This window comes from Carcharhinus amblyrhynchos, chromosome 10 (genome assembly GCF_965287045.1).
Source record: "Carcharhinus amblyrhynchos chromosome 10, sCarAmb.v2.hapA, whole genome shotgun sequence".
NCBI lineage: Eukaryota > Metazoa > Chordata > Chondrichthyes > Carcharhiniformes > Carcharhinidae > Carcharhinus > Carcharhinus amblyrhynchos.
In genome coordinates this window covers 101,482,973-101,505,645 of record NC_137333.1, presented here as the reverse complement: position 1 = coordinate 101,505,645, position 22,673 = coordinate 101,482,973, and the positions used below count along the sequence as shown (strand labels likewise).

Sequence of the window (22,673 nt, the reverse complement as noted above, 5' to 3'; positions counted from 1 at the left end):
CCAGCCCTGATGAGTTGTCAGTGTCGATTTCCTGTGCTCACTCCATCCAGACCCAGGCTACAGCTGAGCTTAGCTGAATTTGATAAGACTCAGTCTCGGGGTCTCCTGGCATGCAGAGACCAGAGGTACCACCCACCTCCCCCCCCCCCCCCCCCCATCTTGAAACCAGCCCCCCTTCCCTTCCCCTCCCCCACCACAAAAGGCTGAAAGAGCTGGCAGGACAACAAAGAACGAAAACATGGAAATCAAAGAAATCTGCCCCGGGGGCAAAACCTCAGTCCTAAACTCTTGGCGAATTTATGGTCCTTTTCTTATGCTCAGTCTGATCTTTTCAAAATGTTTTACTCAGTTATTGTTTTTGCATCCCACTCCAAACTCTGTTCCCAGGTACTGATTCCATCCCTCTCCCTGGTAAGCAGCCTGGGATTAAGTCAGTCTGTTTGCAACCTTAAGTGTCACGTTTCATCCTGAGATGAGCTTCCGAACTTGTATTCATCACTTCCGTGGCATCATCAAATTTTATCCCTGCCTCAGCTTATCTGCTGCTGGAACTCTCATTTATGCCCTTGGTTGGTCTCCCACATTGTTGGGGGGGGAGGGGGGGGGAGGCGATTCTCCCATCCCGCTGCGCTGTTTTTGTAGCACAGCGGGCCAGGAGACTCTAGTGGGGGCCGGTCTCCAGCTGCTGGATTTCTGCACCCCCAACTCCCCATCTAAATTATGGTAATGTGCATTACCATACAATTTCAATATCATTAGGGGGCCCAGGACTGAAGTCTCCATGCCCGCAAGCATCTCCCTCTGCCAGTAGTAGTCTACCCCAGTGGGGTTTAGTATTGCGGGTAGTCGGCAGCTCGAACCCGCTGCAGTGAAGTGGGGAGCAATCAAAGCCCCTCAGGAGGTCGGGTGCCGGGTGGGGGATGCTTGCTGGGCATTGCAAGCCTGGGCCCTGTGTCGCTGCTGAAGGGGCAAAGTGTCAATTCCCAGGGGGCACCTTGGCACTGCCCACCCAGCACCAGGCAGTGCCAACAAGTTGGGGGGGGGGTGTCACGCTGCCACTCTGCATTTGGGCTGAGTGACAGAGGGAGGGAGGGAGGGAGGGAGACCAATGATTGGGGCTGGCCATTGAGGCGAAGTGCGGTCAGCCTTGCGGGTGGGGGGGCGGGGGGGTAGGAGGTGGGAGGAAGAGAGGTTGAGGCTAGTCCAAGCATGTTTGGAGGTGGGGGATTGGTTGGGGGGGGGGGGGGGGGGGCAGCAAATCGATCTGGCCAGTAATCTGCAGGCCGGCAGCGCTGGGTCACTGGGCACGCACCAATCTCAGGGCTGACAGATCAGCACGTGCGCAGTGGCCCTCTCAGCGCTACGCTGCTGGCCTCTCCAGCGGGAATTTTCGCATGATTCATGTTACAACACTCTGCAGGACGACAGATTTCCTTCCCTTAAGGACATTAGTGAACCAGGTGGTTCTACATGACAATCGTTGTCATGGTCACCATCACTGAGACTAGTTTTATTAATTGAATAATTAATTAATTCCGGCTTTTATTAATTGAATATAAATTCCACAGCTGCTATGCTGGGATTTGAACACCTGTCCCCAGAGCTTTAGCCCGGGGTCGCTGGATTACTAGCCATGTGACATTAATGCAAATTAATAGATAATTCCACTTTGTTGTTTTAGTTTCTTGATTTAAAAAAATTCCATTTTAATTACATTCACTGGTTTGAATGAGAGCAAAACCTTGCTGTGAAAAATGTTATTGAATAACTGGGAGTAGAAAGAAACTGCATTGTGCAGTCTACAGTAGAAGCATTGAAATGAAACTGGCAAGATCTTCTTCCCTGCTGCCCTCAGACTTTTGAATGGACCTACCTCGTGTTAAGTTGATCTTTCACTTCACCCTAGCTATGACTGTAGCACTACATTCTGCACCCTCTCCTTTCCTTCTCCGTGTATACATTTTGTCGCAAGAAACAATACTTTTCACTGTATACTAATATATGCAACAATAATAAATTGAGTTTTTTACTCTGTTTGAAATGAGGGCCGAATGTTATAGATTTGTAGAATTATTAAAACAAAATTGCTCTGACTATGCACGATGGTCTGCTCTTCTTAGAGGCAGGGAAATAACCAGGATAAATGCTGTTCATGACTCCACATCAGCCAGTTTAAGCTCAGATCAGTAATTCTGTTTAAACTAACTCTATATGGAAATAATCCTCTTACTGAGTTATCGCTTTAAAAATCCTGTCTTGTGCGCGGGGCAATGCATATTGGATTTTCTTTTTGGGCATCTTGTTTCTTATTGAATTAAGTCAGCTCACAGTAAGCTGTCCTGTTGGATAATCTGCGGCAAGTAAAACAGAAATTGACATTTTGTCAATTTTGAGAATTTGTATTATTTCAGTTTCAGAGGATTGTAATCCTATGGCATATTGAACAGCCGAGCTTGTGCTTAAAATGCTATACTTCTCTCTCTCTCTCATTTGTCACTGATCTCTGGCTAGCTGTCTGGGGAAATGATCAGAGATGAGGAGTTTTCTTGAGGGAGGAGAGAGAGAGAGAGAGAGAGAGAGAAATATGAAAGGCAGAGAGGTTGGGGAGAGAATTCCAATGCTCAGGCAGCAGGAATATGAGTCGGTGCTCTGTGTGTATTTTTGCCTTAGGTCTGGTATTCTGGAACTGGCACTGTCAACAGTGCTGCATTTTCAAGACGATATAAAAGATCCCTGGGCATCAAAGGCAAGTAGGGGCCCCCAGTGACCTGACCAATATTCCTCCTATAGTTGGTACCACTATGGTAGCACACTTGAAGCAGCACAGTGGATAGCACTGCTGCCTCACAGCGTCAGGGACGCAGGTTCGATTCCTGGCTTGGGTCACTGTCTGTGCGGAGTCTGCACATTCTCCCAGTGTCTGCGTGGGTTTCCTCCGGGTGCTCCGGTTTCCTCCCGCAATCCAAAAGAGGTTAGGTGGATTGGCCATGCTAAGTTCTCTCTCAGTGTACCTGAACAGGCACCGGAGTGTGGCGACTGGGAGATTTTCACAGTAACTTCATTGAGGTGTTAATGTAAGCCCACCTGTGACACTAATAAATAACCTTAAATAAGCAATTCCCCAAAAGACCCAAAGTTTTTTTTAAGCACATATTTAATTTTGAAAGTTATTATTGAATTTGCTTCCACCAGCCTCACAGGTAGCGCATTCTAGATCACAGCATGTTCCTTTAATATGACGATTTCTTCTCTATTTTTGAGACTTCAAAGAGTTTAATTTTTTAAATAGAACCACAAGCTGTTGTAAGTGATAGGTACATCTAACAAAATCATAGATTGCAATAACTTTATATCATGAAAATACTCTACAGGACAACAGCCAAGGGCTGTTACAGGACACATACTTGCTGTAATAAATGAAGCTAACTCTTAAGAATCACCCTGATCAGGACCAATTAGTTTGTCATTGTAGACACACCTAGTACGTACAGACATTTTTATTTGTAATTTTGTAATTGCAATCCATGCGAATTGGGGGTGTAATTAACACAATGTTTATAGCCGTAAGGCATGATGTGTTTGATTACTGCAGCATTATTCAGTTTAATCAAGAAAAAGAAACCTGCATTTATGCTGTGCCTTGCACAACTTTGTGACATGCAATTCACGAACAATGATTTAGCTTTCAAAATTAATTCACTGTTGTTATCTGTGACAAACATGGCAGCCAATTTGTACCACAGCAAGGCCCCACACAGCAGTGAAATGAATGACTTGTTAAATCTATTTTTGCTATCGTTGATTAAAGAATGAATGTGGGCCTGACACGAGAACTCCCTGCTTTTCAAATAGTTCCACAGAATCTGCTATTTCAACCCAAACAGGTCAATTTGAAGTTCTATCTGGGAGACAGCAGCCGAGGCAATGCAGTCCAACATCACTGAAGGGTCAGCTTTCAGCGAGCAGCACGGTGGCATAGTATGCTGCCTCACAGCGCCAAGGACCCAGGTTCGATTTCTGGCTTGGGTCACTGTCTGCACATTCTCCCCGTGTCTGTGTGGGTTTCCTTCGGGCGCTCCGGTTTGCTCCTGCAGTCTGAAAGATGTACTGGTTAGGTGTAACGGCCGTGCTAAATTCTCCCTCAGTGTATCCAAACAGGTGCCAGAGTTTTGATTTGATTTATTTTTGTCACATGTATTAACGTACAGTGGAAGGTATTGTTTCTTGTGTGCTATAGAGACAAAGCATACAGAGAGAAATAAACAAAAGAGACTGCAGAATGTAGTGTTACAGTCATAGGTAGGGTGTAGAGAATGATCAACTTAATGCAAGGCAAGTCCATTCAAAAGTCTGACAGCAGCAGCGAAGAAGCTGTTCTTGAGTTGGTTGGTACGTGACCTTAGACTTCTGCATCTTTTTCCCGAAGAAAGGTAGAAGAGAGGATGTCTGGGGTGCGTGGGGTCCTTAATTATGCTGGCTGCTTTGCTGAAGCAGTGGGAAGTGTAGACAGAGTCAATAGGTGGGAGGCTGGTTTGCGTGATGGAATGGGCTACATCCAAGACGTTTTGTAGTTTCTTGCAGCCTTGGGCAGAGCAGAAGCCATACCAAGCTGTGATACAATCGAAAGGAATGCTTTCTATGGTACATCTGTAAAAGTTGATGAAAGTCGCAGCTGACATGCCAAATTTTCTTAGTCTTCTGAGAAAGTAGAGGCGTTGGTGGGCTTTCTTAACTAGTGTCGGCATGGGTGGACCAGGACAGGTTGTTGGTGATCTGGACACCTAAATACTTGAAGCTCTCGACACTTTCTACTTCATCCTCATTGATGTAGACAGGGGCATGTTCTCCTTCAAGCTTTCTGAACTCGATGACAATCTTTTTAATTTTGTTGGCATTGAGGGAGAGATTTTTGTTGCCGCATCAGTTCCAGTGTTGCAACTAAGGGATTTTCATAGTAACTTCATTGCAGTGTTAACGTAAGCCTACCTGCGACTAATAAATAAACTAAAACTAGAGCAAACTAAGCCTAGATTATGTCTTCAACCCTGCGATACAGGTTAGTAGAGCCCATTTGCACCATTTGCTTTAGTGTGTTTAATATTGTATGTTAGTCTGAAAAGGCTACATCAGAGGGACCCTCATGGAATCAACAGAACATTGCTCACCAAGACTCCACTTGGTGCTCACCTGACTACACCCTGCGTGTCCCCTGCTGAAAAACTCTTGTACATGTTACCACGAAACTCGGGTATCCCAAGCTGTCCTGCTTTGCCATTATTTCGCCACTCTACATCAAATTGAGTTCAGCCAAAATGTTGCTGCTTGTGTCCAAACTTGCACCCACTCCCCACCCTGCTCACCAGGCTGCACTGATGCTTTGTTCAGTAATTACTGAATTTTAGAATTCTTATCCTTGTTTGCAAACCCTCCATGGTCTTTGATTTGATTTATTATTGTCACATGTATTAACATACAGTAAATAAGTTTTGTTTCTTGTGTGTGCTATAAAGCCAAAACATACCGTGCATAAGAGTACATAGGCAAGAAGGAAAGGGTGCAGAATTAGCTACTATGTCGAGAAATATCAGCTGAACATATGGCAAGCCCATTCAAAAGTCTGAGGGCAGCAGGGAAGAAGCCCACCTAAAGAAGCAATCAGGGCCTCTGTTTTCATGTCTCCTCCGAAAGATGGCATCTCTGACATTGTAGCATTCTCCCGGCATTCCTCTGGAGTGTCAATTTGAATTAAGTGCTCAAATCCTTACAGAAGGATCTGAACCCAGCAGCTCTGGCTCCAAGATTTGTGTTACTGAGCACAGGTGACCACAGAAATCAGTCGCAACTCTGTGCTAAGCTAATGTCAATAACAGCAGCAACAGGGATTCCAGGGAATCCTGGCACAACACACAGAAGCAAAACATACCAGCGTTTCACTTGATTGCGGCTCTGCAACCTGCAATGCTGGATAGACATACAGGGGAGGTTCTGGCACGTGGGTGGGACTGGGACCAGCTGTGTCATCCTTCACTGTCAAACCGCCGACTTGCATTCATATTCGAGATTCACATGAAGAACTCCACTTGTCAAAGACTGGCAAACTGACGCACGTTAAAAAAAAGCAATTCAGAAATGTAATCAGCATGTCGAGAAGAAGGGAGAATGTTGACAGGAAAGGAAGCACTTGAGACACAAGATGAAGGAATTGAACATGCTGGAAGTGCCGAGACTGGCAGGAGCAGTCTCTGCCAAAGTGGGAAAATGCCATTTCTTTCCTTTAAAAAAAAGATTGTGTGCGTTTGTGTGTGTGTGTGTGTGTGTGTGTGTGGAGGTGGAGGAAAGAAATAGTGAGGCGAATATAACACCCTACAACACTGTCAAAATAATTTCACACCCAGTGCAGTAAGTTATTCATCGTCAGCAACATCCCAAAAAACAGCAATGAGATGAACAAAACTATTCATCTGGATTTGATGATACTGGTGGTTTTGGGAGACAGGGAGGGGTTGGGGGGGCGGGGTGGGGGGGGGGGGTGGGGGAGAAGGGAGAGAGAGAGAGAAAGAGGGAAGGTGGGGGAGGATAGAGCACAATTCAGAGTGGGGATAGGGTGTAGAGAGCACAGGGGAAGGGGAAAAGGGAGGGGGGGGAGAGAGAAAGGGGGTGGGGAGAGAGAAAAAGTGAGAGAGAACACGAAGGCAGGGGTAAAGGGAGGAGATAGACTAGTGGTATTATCACTAGACTATTAATTCATAAACTCAGCTAATATTCTGGGGCCCCAGGTTCGAATCCCACCATGACAGATGGTGGAATTTGAATTCAATAAGAAAACATACAATTAAGAGTCCACCGATGACCATGAATCCATTGTCAATTGTCAGAAAAACCCATCTGGTTCATTAATGCCCTTTAGGAAAGGAAATCTGCCGTCCTTACTTGGTCTGGCCTACATGTGACCCAGAGCCACAGCAATGTGGTTGACTCTCAGCTGCCCTCCAAGGGTAACTAGAGATGGACAATAAATGTTGGCCAGCCAGCGACACCCATGTCCCATTACTGAATATAAAAAAAGAGAGCATGAAAGGGGAGGTGGGTAATGGAAAATGACGGGGTGGGGGGGTGGTAAGGTGAAGAGACTTGTACACCTTTCACTTCACTAAATATCCAAAAACATTTTACAATTAATCAAGTACTTTTATTCTTGAGATGTAGTTACTGGTATGAGATAGAAAATGTGGCACTGCAAGTTCCCACAAACAGCAATGTGATGACCAGAAAATCTGTTTGCGTGATGTGGATTGAGGGAAAAATATTAGCCAGAACACTGACGATAACAGCTCCGCTTTTATTCAAGTACTGCCATGGGATCCTTTGCAACATTTGAGGGGGCAGATGGTGCCTCACCATAACAGCTCATCCACAGTCATTGATTGACACAGTGGCACAATGGTTAGCATTGCTGTCTCACAGTGCCAGAGACCTGGGTTCAATTCTGGCCTTGGGTCACTGTCTGTGTGGAGATTGTGCAATCTCCCCATATCTACATGGATTTCCTCCGGGTGCTCTGGTTTCCTCCCACAGTCCAAAAATGTGGGGGTTAGGTGGATTGGCCATGATAAATTGCCCTTAGTGTCAGGGGGATTAGCAGGGTAAATATGTGGGGTTAGGGGAATAGGGTCTGGGTGGGGTTGTGGTTGATGCAAACTCAATGGGCTGAATGGCCTCCTTCTGTACTGTAGGAATTCTATGATTTTATGATTGAAAAGACAACACCTCCCATCAGTGTAGTACTCACTCTGTACTGTATTGGGAGTTTTAGTCTAGACAAGTGTGCTAAATCCTGAAGCAGATCTGGAACCTGACTCAGGCAAGAGTGCCACTAACTGAGCCACAACTGACACTGAAGGGTATGGATGAGCAGGACACTGGAAAAATTCCGTGTTCATCTTTGAATGTTTCAATGCAATCACTTTACAAATCCACTCAAACAGTTTTGCAACAGACTAGGTAATAGCGTCTACTAGTCAGTGAAGTACCAGTAATCTCTGCCGTCAACAGGTTAACAAGTTTCACAACACCAGGTTAAAGTCCAATAGGTTTATTTGTAGCAAACACCACTAGCTTCCGGAACTGGCTGTTCTTTTGTCAGGTGGGTGGAAGTTCTGATCACAAATAGGGCATATAAAGACACAAACTCAATTTACAGACTAATGATTGGAATGTAAGTCTTTATAGCTAATCAAGTCTTAAAGGTACAGACAACGTGAGTGGAGAGAGCATTAAGCACAGGTTAAAAAGGTGTGCATTGTTTCCATGCAGGAAAGTTAGTGAGATTTTGCAAGTCCAGGCAAGTCGTGGGGGTTACAGATAGTGTGACATGAACCCAAGATTCCGGTTCAGGCCGTCCTCATGACTATCACTCTCTGCTCAGCAACTTTGCACTGTCGTGAGTCATGAAAGCCACCTTGGAGAACCCAAAGATCAGAGGCCGAATGCCTGTGACTGCTGAAGTGTTCCCCAACAGGAAGAGAACAGTCTTGCCTGGTGATTATCGAGCGGTGTTCATTCATCTGTTGTTGCAGCGCCTGCATGGTCTCCCCAGTGTACGATGCCTCGGGACATCCTTTCCTGAAGCGTATCAGGTAGACAACATTGGCCGAGTTGCAAGAGTATGTACCATGTATCTGGTGGATGGTGTTTTCATGTGAGATGATGACATCCATGTTGATGATCCGGCACATCTTGCAGAGGTCGCTGTGGCAGGGTTGTGTGATGCCATAGTCATTGTTCTCCTGAAGGCTGGCTAGTTCGCTGTTGACAATAGTCTTAATACTTAACCAAGTGCTTAATTGCTCTCTCCACTCACACTGTCTGTGCCTTTAAGAGTTGATTGGCTGTAAAGATTCACATTCCAATCAGTATTCTGTAAATCGAGTGTGTGTCTTTATATGCCCTGTTTGTGAACAGAATTCCCACTTACCTGATGAAGGAGCAGCGCTCCAAATGCTAGTGGAGTTTGCTACCAAATCAACCTGTTGGTGTTTAACCCGAGTGTTGTGAGACTTCTTACTGTGCCAACAGGTTGGAGCAAACTTCAAAGAAGTACAAGTGTGTTGTTTCCTGTTGGCTTTTGCTCAGGGCTTCTCAAGTGAGATTAACTCACTGAATTGATGCACCAATACAAACTCTTACCAAGCATTGCAGTTACGTCACCAACATGTTAGTGAGATACAAATATATATGTACACACTGGACAAATTTTAATTTCTTTTTACACCAGCGAGTGTCTACAATTTTCACATCAAGTGCCCTTGAAAAAAATACTTATAGATTTTGAGTCGAATTTTGCAGTCTCACTCATCCCGGAACTGTAAAATACCACCCAAGGTCAACAGATCTTCCCATACTCTGCCTCTCGCCCGCTCCGATTCCAGTGGTGGGCAGGATGGTAAAATTCCAGCCTTTGTTTTTCCAAAGTTGCATTCTATCTGTGGAATGCATTTTGAGTTACGTACACTTTGGAGTCATGGGTCTACCACAGGTAATGATTGTGGTGGGAGTAATCTGAGGTAATGATAAAATCAATAAGTTTTAATCTTGTGTGATGCACTCCATTGGAAGTATAACTTCTCCAAATGCATTGATTGCCAATGCACTAAATTTGGTCCATGTAACCACCCCCACACTTCAAAAAATAATTCATTTGTGAGCACAATACAGAGATGCTTTGATGCAAAAGGCACTTTACATAAAGGCAAGAAAAGTTAATATGGTCATTCTTTGGCAAAACCTGCTGATGGCAAGATTCTTTTATCTAAATGAACAAAACCATTTCTCAGCGGAAGAGGTTCACTTTGCCTGGAACTAGAATAAGTGGAAAATTTTTGGTGCAATCTCCTTGCTCTGCAAGAACAAAGCTAACCCCAGATTGAAGCAAAATCAAAACAATTAATAGTTAACACTGGCTGCTAACTAGCTGGGGACAGACAGTGATTATAGTATCGATTGGCCAATGGACTCTGATGGTGATTAGTACAAATCCTGCCTGACAGCAGATTTCTATCTGCCTTGACTCAGTGAAACAGATATCAAAAACTAGAGGCCATTGTAAAACCACTGTGGGCATTCGTAACAAATCAAATGGGATTCTCAGATAAGGAAATTATTTATTGGCAGTCAATCACATGTCCTTGACATCACCAAGATCACCTACCTACACCTCTGTAACATTGTACGTTTCAATCCCTGCCTCAGCTCATCCACAGCTGAAACTCTATCCTATGCCATTGTTTTCTTTAGTCAGGACTATTCCTGGGCAGCATCCCATAAACTGGAGGACATTTCAGTGTCCTAACTCACACCAAGTCCTATTGGCCAATTTGTGGTCAAGTACCTACTGGCTTCCAGATAAACAATGTCTCACTTGTAATATTCTCATCCTTAAGTGAGGCGGCATAGCGGCACACTGGTTAGCACCGCTGCCTCACAGCACCAGGGACTTGGGTTTGATTCCCGACTTGGGTCACTGTCTGGGTGGAGTCTGCACATTCTCCCCGTGTCTGCATGGGTTTCCTCCTGCTGCCTGAAAGGCGTGCTGGTTAGGTGCGTTGGCCGTGCTAAATTCTCCCTCGGTGTGCCCAAACAGGCGCTGGAGTGTGGTGACTAGGGGATTTTCACAGTAACTTTCTTGCAGTGTTAACGTAAGTCTACTTGCGATTGATAAATAAACTTTATAAAGTCCCTCTACGGCCTCGCCTCGCTCTACTTTGTTATCTCATCCAATTGAAGAGAATTGGGGAATAAACTGTGCTCCTCTAATTCTGGCTTTTTGCGTGTTCCAGATTTTAATCAATCCACCGCTTCAGTTGCTAAAGCCATAGCTAGGCTCTAGAACTCCTTCCACAAACTTTTCCCACCTTTTTGTTTCCACTTTTAAGCAGTTTCTTAAAAATTTGGTCAAGATTTTGGTGGTTTCTCCTTTGTCAGACTCTCCTCTACGATACTCCTTTGAAATGCAGTGGGACCTCGTACTGCATTAAATGCTCTACAGAAAGTACAAAACTTGAATTATACAAGGCTTTGTTGCAAGAGAAAATAAACTTTTCTCCACCGCAATGTAATTTTATGTGGCTCGTTGTCATATTCTGTTCAATAATGCTCTTGTGAAGTACCTGGGAAGTTTTATTATGTTAAAACGTGTTAGATAAAATAGAAGTTGTTGTCTTCCTGAAGGAGCTCTCGCTGTTTCTGCGTGGGTTTTCTCCAGGTGCTCCTGTTTCCTCCCACAGTCCAAAGATGTGCAGGTTAGGTGGATTGTTCCTCAGTGTCCCAGGATGTGTAGGTTAGAGGGATAAGCCATAGTAAACGTGAGGGATTATGGGTTAGGGTGGAGGAGAGGACCTGGGGAAGACACACTATCAGAGAATGGGTAAAGACTCAATGGGCTGAATGGCTTCTTCTGCACTGTAGAGATTCTATGATTACAGTTTCTATGATAAGTTAAGCTTCTGCTCATGCGCAATAAAATAGTTATACTTAAACGGGTGATCCTTGATAGGCTGTTTGGTGCCTGGAGGGGATCAAATTGGGTGAAGTACTGTAATGTGAATGGAGAGGATCCTTAACTAAATTGGCCCTTCAATGGCCTTAGGACATCAAATTCAATGGTAATACCCTCTTGCTAACTCTGGATAAGATCATTTAGTCGTGCAGCAAATCCAGTTCTGCCCAGCCACACATTTAGCAGCTGATAACAGGAAGGTTTCATCCTTGCTTGAAACTTCCAATTAACAGATCTCAGCTGAGTTGGCAATAAGGAGGCTATCGTATTGGCATCAAAGCCAAGCCAACTGGAAAACGCACACATTCAGACAACATCGGGCACTGCTGTGATATACTACTGTCTCTCCAGAGCACCACTCTCCCCACCTACTATCTTATAACAATAACATTCAAACATAAACATTGGTGATAAAAAGCTAGTCAGCCGATGGGTTCTGCTCCTGCCACAAGAGAAAAGAATTTGTCTTTTGACAACATCCCTTTAAAAAATTCCTCAGGTTACCCAGTCAGATACAGAGCCAAGAGGGCAAACATTACCATCATTAAAACCTTATGAATTATTTATTCTCGCAAATCAAACAGAAGGCCACAAATCGGTTAGATACAAAAGAATGCAAAACAGGCAGCAAGAGCTGCCAACTCAACAAAATAACCTTTAAACCTTAAGGAGGACACCTCCTGTTCACAGCATTTAGACAGCAACAAGATCTGCTAACTGGACTTTGTAATAATTTGAGGCTGCTTAATATACCCAAAAGAATGAGACAAGGTCAAATGATGCCACGGAATCGATACAGATTCCACAGACAGCAAGAGGCAAAGCAACAATTTGTGTCTACAGATTTGTCATTAATCTTTTATAAGCATCAGCAGAACCCTGAAATATAACGACTGGGAGCAAGTGGAATTTGTTAGGTTCCACTCCATGCTCCCCCACGCCGTAAAATTTACTTAAGACCAAAATTGGGTAACAAACACTAATTCATATTTATATAGCACGGTTACATAGTAAAGCATCCTTTAAGACAAATCACAGGGGTGATCAAACTAAACTGAACACCAACCCACACAAGGAGATAATTTGGGACATTACCAAAAGCTTGGTCATCCAGGTAGGTTTTACGCAGAGTCCTTAAAGGAGAAGTTGGAGGGATTTAGCGAGGGAATTCACCCAAAACTTAAGAAGCTAGGCATTGCCAGCAATGGGAGAAAACAGAAGAAAATTAGGGATCTACAAGAGGCCAGGATTAGCAAAGTAAATTGATCATGGAGGATTGTAGGTTTGGAGGTTACAGAGGCAGGGAGATGACCTATGACAGACAGCCAGGAGGGCGAGAACTCCACTGACTATATGCTGCAGGTCTGTTAGTGCCAGTACAGCTCAGTAGTGTTCACAGCCTAGAAAATAACTTCCCAGAAATTCAACTTAAATCTTAGAATGATAGAATCCCTACAGTGCAGAAGGAGGTCATTTGGCCCAAAGGGACTGCATTGACTACCATGCCACCCAGGCTCTATCCCATACATCTACCCTAGCTGGTCCCCCTGACCCTAAGGGTCAATTTAGCAAGACTAAGCCATCTAACTCACACATCTTTGGATTTCAATTTCCCCTGTATTTTCTCTCCTTTCATCACCATCTTTTACATTACCTTCTCCAGGTTATGGGTTAGTTTCCTCCTGTTTATTCGTATGTTTCAAATGGCATCAGTGGCACATAATGCAACTGCTTTCCTAAATACAGGGTCATATTCTACCAGTGGAGGAAAGAAAGAATTAAAAAACTGAAGAGTAATCACTCATAATAACTATTTTCTGTACAGCAAGTTTCCACAAACAATGATGAAATGACCAGATAACCTGCTTTGGAGATACTTGTTGAGGGATAAATATTGGCCAGGGTGAGACTCCCCTGTTCTTCTTCAAAATAATGCCATGGTTCTTTTAATCCACACCTCTCCTCCAATAGTTCCTCAGTTAGGTACTGGAACCCTACCATTTGAGCCCACAACCTTTCTGTCCCAGAGTACTGACCACTGGGATGTGGCTATCACCATCCCTTCACCATGAAAAATTGCCACATTCATTTATTGGTCACTGGGGAGACTCGGTTTAAAAAGGAGAAAAAAAATTACCTGCAGCCAAATTTTACCCAATTCAGCAAAATTGCTTTTTGGCTATTTCTTTTTTTTTAAACTTTAGGTTTTTTTTAAGTTTATTTACTAGTGTCACAACTAGGCTTACATTAACACTGCAATGAAGTTACTTTGGAAATCCCCTGGTCGCCACACTCTGGCGCCTGTTCGGGTACACGGAGGGAGAATTTAGTATGGCCAATGCACCTAACCTGCACATCTTTGGACTGTGGGAGGAAACCAGAGCACAAGGAGGAAACCTACACAGTCACGGAGAGACTGTGCAAACTCCACACAGGCAGTGACCAAAGGTTGTAATTGAACCCAGGTCCCTGATGCAATGAGGCAGCAGTGCTAAACACTGACCATTGACCATTATGCCGCTTCTTGCGGTCTAAGATGCACACTTTACAAAGTGGTGCTACAACACGTCCACACTCAAGAAGGGTCTTCTGTCTCTGACTATCAACACAACATATGTGGCCACAGCAACATCAGGATTTCTAAAAGGGAAAAGGCCAAAGTCCATCTTTGACCATCCTGGCTGTCAATGATACACAATAATGGAGAGATTGACTAATCATTGCAATCAATCCATATTAACTTATCTACAATGGAGACAGCCACGAACTGAGGAAAATTGCAGTGTTGAGTACTTCGGGAATCCATAAGTGCATTCTACCACTTGTCATGACTCTCATGACTCATTATAACAATAACCCAAAAATGTTATGTGCTGAAAGAAAGCCAGTTTTAATTTAAATGATTTATCATCTACTTCACTGCCTTGCTGGGGAGTCCATCAACCACTTGTTCACTGAACAAATTCCAAACAGATTAGCTCTGAGTTTTCCCTTTTCCAAATGCAGGGCGTATCCTCTGGCCCTATCATTCTCTCTTCCACCTTCTCCGTCAGGAAAAAGATACAAAAGTCTGAGGTCATGTACCAACCAACTCAAGAACAGCTTCTTCCCTGCTGCCGTCAGACTTTTGAATGGACCTACCTTGCATTAAGTTGATCTTTCTCCACACCATAGCTATGGGTATAACGCTATATTCTGCATTCTCTCCTTTCCTTCTCTATGAAGGGTATGCTTTGTCTGTACAGCATGCAAGAAACAATACTTTTCCGTGTATACCAATACACATGACAATGGTAAATCAAATCAAATATCATACTGGACTAGGTGAAATAGGTTGGAAAAGTGACAAGTTTTTTTTTTCCAAGGCCCTCATGGAGCATCACCATTAACAACGTGCGGTTACAGTTTAAAAAAAAAGGCAAAATGTACCTCAAGCTAGTACATCTTAAGATTGTATGATGTGCTTCCTCCAGTTGAAAATTGCCCCACCAGCAGTGACAGATGAATGATATCCAGGAGTTTCCTCAGGAATTAAACAGCGTCTCTAACCACTACACAACATTTAGCAGGTCACGGTCGATAATTGTACTGCTGGGTGTTTCTCTACAGATCATGCGGTCAGAGTATTAAAGTGCCGTTCTGTTACATTTGACTGAAATCCTATTGCTAGCACTGGGGAGGACTGTCTTGTCTATTACCATGGCGAAGGTGTAATTCCAAACTCTGTTTGCACATTCGGTGACACGGGCTGAAATGTTACGGAGCTTCCATATCAGTCCTTGAGGAATAGGTGGTTTGCATGGCTTCCAGGCCAGCTCTCCTCCCGCAACCACTAAAAAATGGATTAACAAGCCATTCATCTCATGTGTCAGCTGTGGCTGAATGAGTGAGCACTCCTCCGAGTCAGAACATTTGTGGGTTCAAGTTCTACTCCAGAGACTGGAGCATAAAATCAGCGCTGACTCTTTGTACAGTACTGAGTTAGCATTGTACTACTGTCAGAACATGCTGCCTTTCAGATAAAATGTTAATCAGAGGCCCCTTTCAAGTGTACAAAAACTTGACACAAAGAAAGGCAGGGGAATTTCCTTCCACTGCTCTGTCTAATATTCATTCCTAATGCAATTGTACTGAGAAAAGTTATCCGCTTATTATGTCTGTACAGTTTGTGAAAACTTATCCATAAATGACTGCACTTATTTCGCTGATAAGTGCTTTGATACATCTTGAAAGGAACTATACAAATTGGAATCTCTCTTATTGATGTTGATGGAATACTGATGTATGCAAAATGATAAGATCTAACATATAGGAGCAGAATTAGACCATTCGGCCCATCGAGTCTGCTCCGCCTTTCAATCATGGCTGATATGTTTCTCAATCCCATTTTCCCGCCTTTTCCCCATAACCCTTGGATCACCTTACCAATCAAGAACCTCTCTCTCTCTCTGTCAGAAGCTACATACATGCTTACGAAACAGGGACACAGGAGACAAATGTTGAACTAACTTATTTCACGTGGTGTTGTTTAATAGAGGAAAGCTGCAGAGTATCTCCTAGTGCTCTTCGAGTGCTGTCATTAGTTACCTAAGATATCCCCTCCACCCCCAAAGTAACAGCTACTACCTCCAGCAGTGTAGCACCATACACTGGATTATATATTATGTGGACATGGTCTCGGAACTGACAACCTTCAAACTTAGGAGGTGAAAGAAGTACCATTTCAACCAAACTGGAAACAGCTCGAATCAGATCACTTCCCATTGTCAAAATCCCAAGTACTCCTGCAGAAGGATGAATGAAGTAGCCAGACTGCTTTTGCTAGTAAAATAAAATGATGGGCACAAGATACTTATTGCCTTTTTACTTAAATGTAGGAAGTTTCGAACAGTCCAAGTATACACATTATCTCTTCAAATGCAAATAGGGACTATTTACAGTATAAAGTAATAACAATGGATGAAGGGTCAACAATTTGAAATTGGAGGAGGAGGAAAGTTGGAAGTCATTTCTTGCTGCACAGTGTTGTTGGGAGCTTGGATTGCTTGGCCACGAACAACAGAGATTATTACCACCTCAAAAGGAAATGTGGATTTGAAACAAGGGAAAGTACTCTATGAGTGGTATGCTTACTTTATGAATGGTTTGTTTTGGGTACCCGGGTTCAACTCCGGCCTGGGTCACTGTCTGTGTGGCGTCTGCACATTCTCCCCATGTCTGCGTGGGTTTCCTCCAGGTGCTTCGGTTTCCTCCCACAGTCCAAAAGACGTGCTGGTTAGGTGCATTGACCGTGCTAAATTGTCCCTCAGTGTACCCAAACAGGGGCCAGAGTGCAGCAACTAGGAGATTTTCACGGTAACTTCACTGCAGTGTTAATGTAGGCCTACTTGTGACTAATAAACAAAGTAAATAACTGAATAAATATAGCGCGCAAGAATTAATACAGAAACTGCATCCCAATACACGTGACAGTAATAAATCAAATCAAGGTATAGAGCAATGGCAACAGGGGCAGCCCGATTCATTGTTTCAACAAGGAACAGGCAGACATGATGGGCCAAATGGCCTCTTCCTATGCTGTGAATGTCTCTGGAAGAAGTGCTTCGAGTTGTCACCAATCACGCAGCAACTGAATTAAAAGCATCATTCAAGAATCACTGATGCTGCTTTAAAATGAGTTACCTGCTGCATTTTCCTTGTGCAGCATATTAATAGCAACAGGCTGAGTAAGACGTGGGTTGCATAAGCAAGACCATGTCAACAGCACAAATGAAAACAGTAATCTTGGGTCCTGACTCCTGACCTCTCCTACTAGAAAAGGAGAAAAAACAGTGGCTCAGACAAATGGTAAAACAAATCTCAACAGCTGACAAACCACTCAACCAAGTGAGTACTCTGTCTCTAATTATTAAATCAAGCATATTGCTGAGTTGATTGCTCAAAAGAATGAAGCTTCACATGCCACTGCTGAGAGAGACTGGAGTACAAACTCACTCAGTGAAGACAAGGCAACCATTCAGTGATGTGACTGAAGGCAGCTTCAATGCAGACATTTGTTTAAGCTCCCCTCCTGTTCCTACAATGATAATAAATACAGTTTGCAATTTGAATTACATTAAAACAAATGCTCCAGGGGAAAAATCAATCGTAGAATCCCTACAGTGCAGAAAGAGGCCATTTGGCCCATCGCGTCTGTGCCGACCGCAATCCCACCCCATTCCCGTAACCCCACACATTTACTCTGCTAATCCCCGTCACTGGGGTCAATTTTAGCATGGCCAATCAACCTAACCCGCACATCTTTGGAGTGCGGGAGGAAACCGAAGCACCCGGAGGAAACCCATGCAGACCCAGGGAGAACATGCAAAGTCCACACGGACAGTGACCCAAGGCCAAATTGAACCCGGGTCCCTGGCGCTATAAGGCAGCAGTGCTAACCACTGTGCCAAGAGGGGAACAAAAATAGTTAATAAAACGCCCTAGCTACTTTGCAGCACATTCAAACAGGACCCAAAATGCAAGTGATACAAATCATCTTCTTTTAAAGTTACAACAACTCACTTAAAGTGCTTGGAATTTCATTACAAATGATGGCACTAGTGATAAACAGTCAAAAAGACTGTTACCAACAGAGAACACGATGGACCAAACAGCCTCCTGCATGTGAGTTTCTCTGGAGGATGTGCTTTGAGCTACGTAACAAAGGTGAGAGAGCTGGCAATTACATGCCTGTCACTGATGGTTTTAATTCATTTCCAGTTGCTGCACCATCACCCAAGAATCACTGACACTACTTTAAAAATGAGTTGCCTGCTGTTTTTACCTTATGCAGCACATTCATAGCAACAGGCTGAGTAAGCCCTGGATTGCAAAAGCGAAACTACGTCATCATCACAAACCAAAAGGAGAACTTTATATTCTGCCTGCTCACCTGCCCTGGTGGACTCTGAGGTCGGAATGGAGTATAAAATTGCACGGACAGGATTCCCTTCGGTTCTCCAGCCATGCAGCGACTGTACACGAGCTGGGAATTCGGGCCCCTAGTGGTGGTGTTGGTGTTGCCCAACACAAGGCCCTGATTTACAACACCCCTCCCCATACCTTGCAAGCCCTCAAGCTTTCCTTACCATCCCATCTGGACCCCTGACACTTACCTTTAACCCAAGTTCCCTGGACTTCAGTGCAAGAAGCTTCTTGCAGTGCCTCTTCTGGCCACTGCAGCGCTGTCCTTGGAGGGACTTGGAGAGCTGCCAACTGATCTGATTGGCTGGCAGCTGTCTATGGTAAGACTTCCTCCCAGGAGGAACGAAAGTCTTGCCTATGCCAATCAATGCTTGTTGGAGTGTAAAATCACTAAGAGGTCTCACAACACCAGGTTAAAGTCCAAAAGGTTTATTTGGTAGCAAAAGCCACTAGCTTTTGGAGCACTCACTGCTCCTTCGTCAGGTGAGTTCTTTCACAAACAGGGCACATAAAGACACAAACTCAATTTACAAAACAATGGTTGGAGTGCAAGTCCATTATTTTGCAAATTGAGTTTGTGTCTTTATATGCCCTGTTTGTGAACTGAAATCCCACTCACCTGAAGGAGCAGCGAGCGCTCCGAAAGCTAGTGGCTTCTGCTACCAAATAGACCTGTTGGACTTTAACCTGGTGCTGTGAGACTTCTTACTGTGTTTACTGCAGTCCAACGCCACCATCTCCATATCATGGAGTGTAAAATGGCAGTGGCAGGCACCTTCAGATAAGTTCCCACCATGTTAAAAATTTCAGCCTTGGTTTTCTTTTTGACTGCACTTTGTGACGACGCTTAGGGACCATTAGCATTTTAAAATGAAATCCAAATTCCTTGTTCTAACCAATAGAACTAGGCCACAGGATTTCACTATTCATTAAAAAAAACTTTACTGTATATAAAAGCAATAATCAAAACGTATGTTTAAGTTAACACTACAGCTTATGATTGAACGTTAAGCATCAGGTTTGCTTCTTATTTCCCAAAGAATTCTCATTCAAGACACAGCTTTAAGTTATTTACTTCTGTAGGGATCACCCAGAAGTAAACCACAATCCTCCAGAGAATTCTCTTCAGCTGCAAATCTTTCATTGGCCATCTCTTCACTGTGGATGCCCAGTCCCTCAATCTATATCTCAAAGCGAATTATTTTGTCTAGCAATAACACACCGAGGACCACAGTAGATTCTCCCACTAGCTTCAAACAAGGCAATCTTCCAACTTCTGTTTCGGCATATGGTCAACGAAGATATCAGTTATTCACTCCTTCTTACAGTGCAGGTCTATATGTTACTTACCCTGGCTAAATTCTCTCAGTGAGCTGCAAACTGCAAAAGGTCCAAACTGCAAGCCCCTCTCCCAGCAAGTACCCAAATAAACTGAAACCAGGGAGCCTTCTTAATATTCATAATGAAGTAGCCTGCTGACCTCAAACCGATCTTGTAGGTAAATTAGCTCTCATTTATCATTTATTTTTGATCTGATTAAATAAATGGGATTAATAACCTTTCAGGGTTCCCTGAATACTTTAAACTCATTTAAGTTCTATCTCCCAAGAAGAAAAACAGCTCTCTGGACTGCCATTACTGCAAGCTTTGCAGACATCATGTTTCCAGTTCTTTAGTCAAGTAAGCCGACCTGCTGCTTTAGCTCTATCTTTGTGTCTTAATCAGGCATGGGTCACTTTTTCAAATAGACATTTCTTGAGGTTTTTTGGCAATCTCTAAAGCCTACCATTTTAATTACCTCACTGTTCCAGCTGTTAACCTATTAGGACAACATGACTCTGATCTTTTAGTGTAACAGGCTCCGAGCTTGCTGTAATTGCATTCATGCCATTTTCTACAGTTAAACATTAATTCCTAAAACTAAATGTTATATTTGAAAAACATATGGACCATATTCATATTTTCACAACTGTTGTCCATAGACCTGCAGATGCACATCAAGGCCTTGCAGAGGAGATTTACCAGAATGATAGTAAGATTAAGGGCGACATGCTGGTAACAGTGGTTAGCACTGCTACCTCACAGCTCCAGGGACCCAGGTTCAATTCCCAGCTTGGGTCACTGCCTACGCGGAGTCTGCACGTTTTCTCCATGTCCATGTGGGTCTCCTTTGGGTGCTCCAGTTTCCTCCCGCAATCCAAAGATGTGCGGGTTAGGTGCATTGGCCATGCTAAATTGCCCCATAGTGTCCCGGGATGCGTAGGTCACAAGGATTGGCGGGGTAAATATGAGAGGATGGGGTCTGGGTGGGGTTGCTGTCTTGATGGGCTGAGTGGCCTCCTTCTGCGCTGTAGGGTTTTTATGATTTTAACTTCAGTAAGGTGGGAGCAGAGAGAGTTAGAGAGGAATTTAGTAGACTTGACCAGAATGATAAAGGGTTTCAATCACATGGCGAAACTGGAGGGTCAATAACTGGTTAATGGCAAAAACAACCAGAGGAGAGATGTTGAAGGCAGAAGATGTTTTTCTTTCAAAGAACAGCACTGTTAGAACATACTGCCCGACAACGACAACCTATAGTTATATTGCAGCTTTAATGTAATATAACATTTCAAGGCACTTCACAGGGACAGTATGCCACTAAGACACATAAGGGGATGTTAGGTCAGATAACCAAATTCTTTAGACTCTGGTGAATATAATCCTAACCAACTTAGTCTCTCCTCATATGACAGACCTGCCATCCCAGGAATCAGCCTGGTAAACCTTTGCTGTACTCCCTCCAGAGCAAGGACATACAATTCTAACAGGGTTAATCAGGATAGATTCAGAAAGAATGCTCCCAATGGTGGGGGGAGTCCAGAACTAGGGTTCATAGTGTGAGGATAAGGGGTAAACCTCTCAGAACTGAGGTGAAGAGAAATTTCTTCATCCAGAGGGTGGTGAATGTATGGAATTCACTATCACAAAGTAGTTGAGGCCAAAACGTTGTCTGATTTCAAGAGGAAATTAGATATCGCTCTTGGGACTAAAGGATCAAGCGATATGGGAGGAATGGGGAGGATCAGGATATTGAATTCAATGATCAGCCATGATCAAAATGAATGGTGGTGCAGGCTCAAAGGGCTGAATGGCTACTCCTGCTTCTAGTTTCAATTCTTCCTCAGCTAAGGACACCAAAACTGCACACAATACTCCAGGTGTAGCTTCACCAACACCCTATACAATTACAGCAAAACATCCCTATTCCTGTACTCAAATCTCTCACTATGAAAGCCAACATACCATTTGCCTTCTTTACTGTCTGCTGCACACTTACTTTCAGTGACTGAATGTGGACTCCAAGGTCTTTGACAAAGGGTCATCTGGACTCGAAACATCAGCTCTTTTCTCTCCCTACAGATGCTGCCAGACCTGCTGAGATTTTCCAGCATTTTCTCTTTTGGTTTCAGATTCCAGCATTCACAGTAATTTGCTTTTATGAATATATGTGACAGTGGCGGTCCTAGCACAGATCCCCGTGGAACCTCACCAGTCATTGACTGCCAATCAGAAAAAGACCCGTTTATGCCAACTCTTAGCTCCCTATCTGCTAACTAGCTATCCATCTCCAGATGTTATCTGCAATCCCACGTGCTTTAACTTAATATATAGTAGTCTGCATATGTGACTTTGTTGAAAGCTTTCTGAAAGTCTAAATAAACAACATCCACTAGTTCTCCTTGGTCAACTCTACTAGTCATGTCGTCAAAAAATTCCAATAGATTCGTCACGCATGATTTCCCTTTTGTAAATCCATGCTGACTTTGTCTGATTATCCCACTGCCTTCCAAGTTCCAAGTTATGAAATCCTTGATAATAGACTCTAGCAATTCCCCAGTACCAAAGTTAGTCTCACGGGCCTTTAGTTCCCTGTTTTCTCGCTACCTCCCTTTTTTGAATAGTGGGCTTACATTAGCCACCCTCCAATCTGTGGGAACTATTCCAGAATCCAAAGCATTTGGAGTTCAATACTATTTCCAGGGCCACTCCCTTAAGTACCCTGGGATGAAGATTATCAGCACCTGGAGATTTATCCACCTTCAATTCCATCAACTTTGCCAAAACCATTTCTCTACTAATGCTGATTTCCTTTAGCTCCTTACTAAAAACTTGC

General features: G+C 43.7%; 1 protein-coding gene across 1 annotated transcript in view; it reads right to left on the bottom strand.

The window, feature by feature from the left end:
* pak1 (p21 protein (Cdc42/Rac)-activated kinase 1) overlaps positions 1-22,673 on the bottom strand; it is a 234,991-nt gene that overhangs the window by 205,706 nt on the left and 6,612 nt on the right. The gene's annotated exons all lie outside the window — the stretch shown is intronic.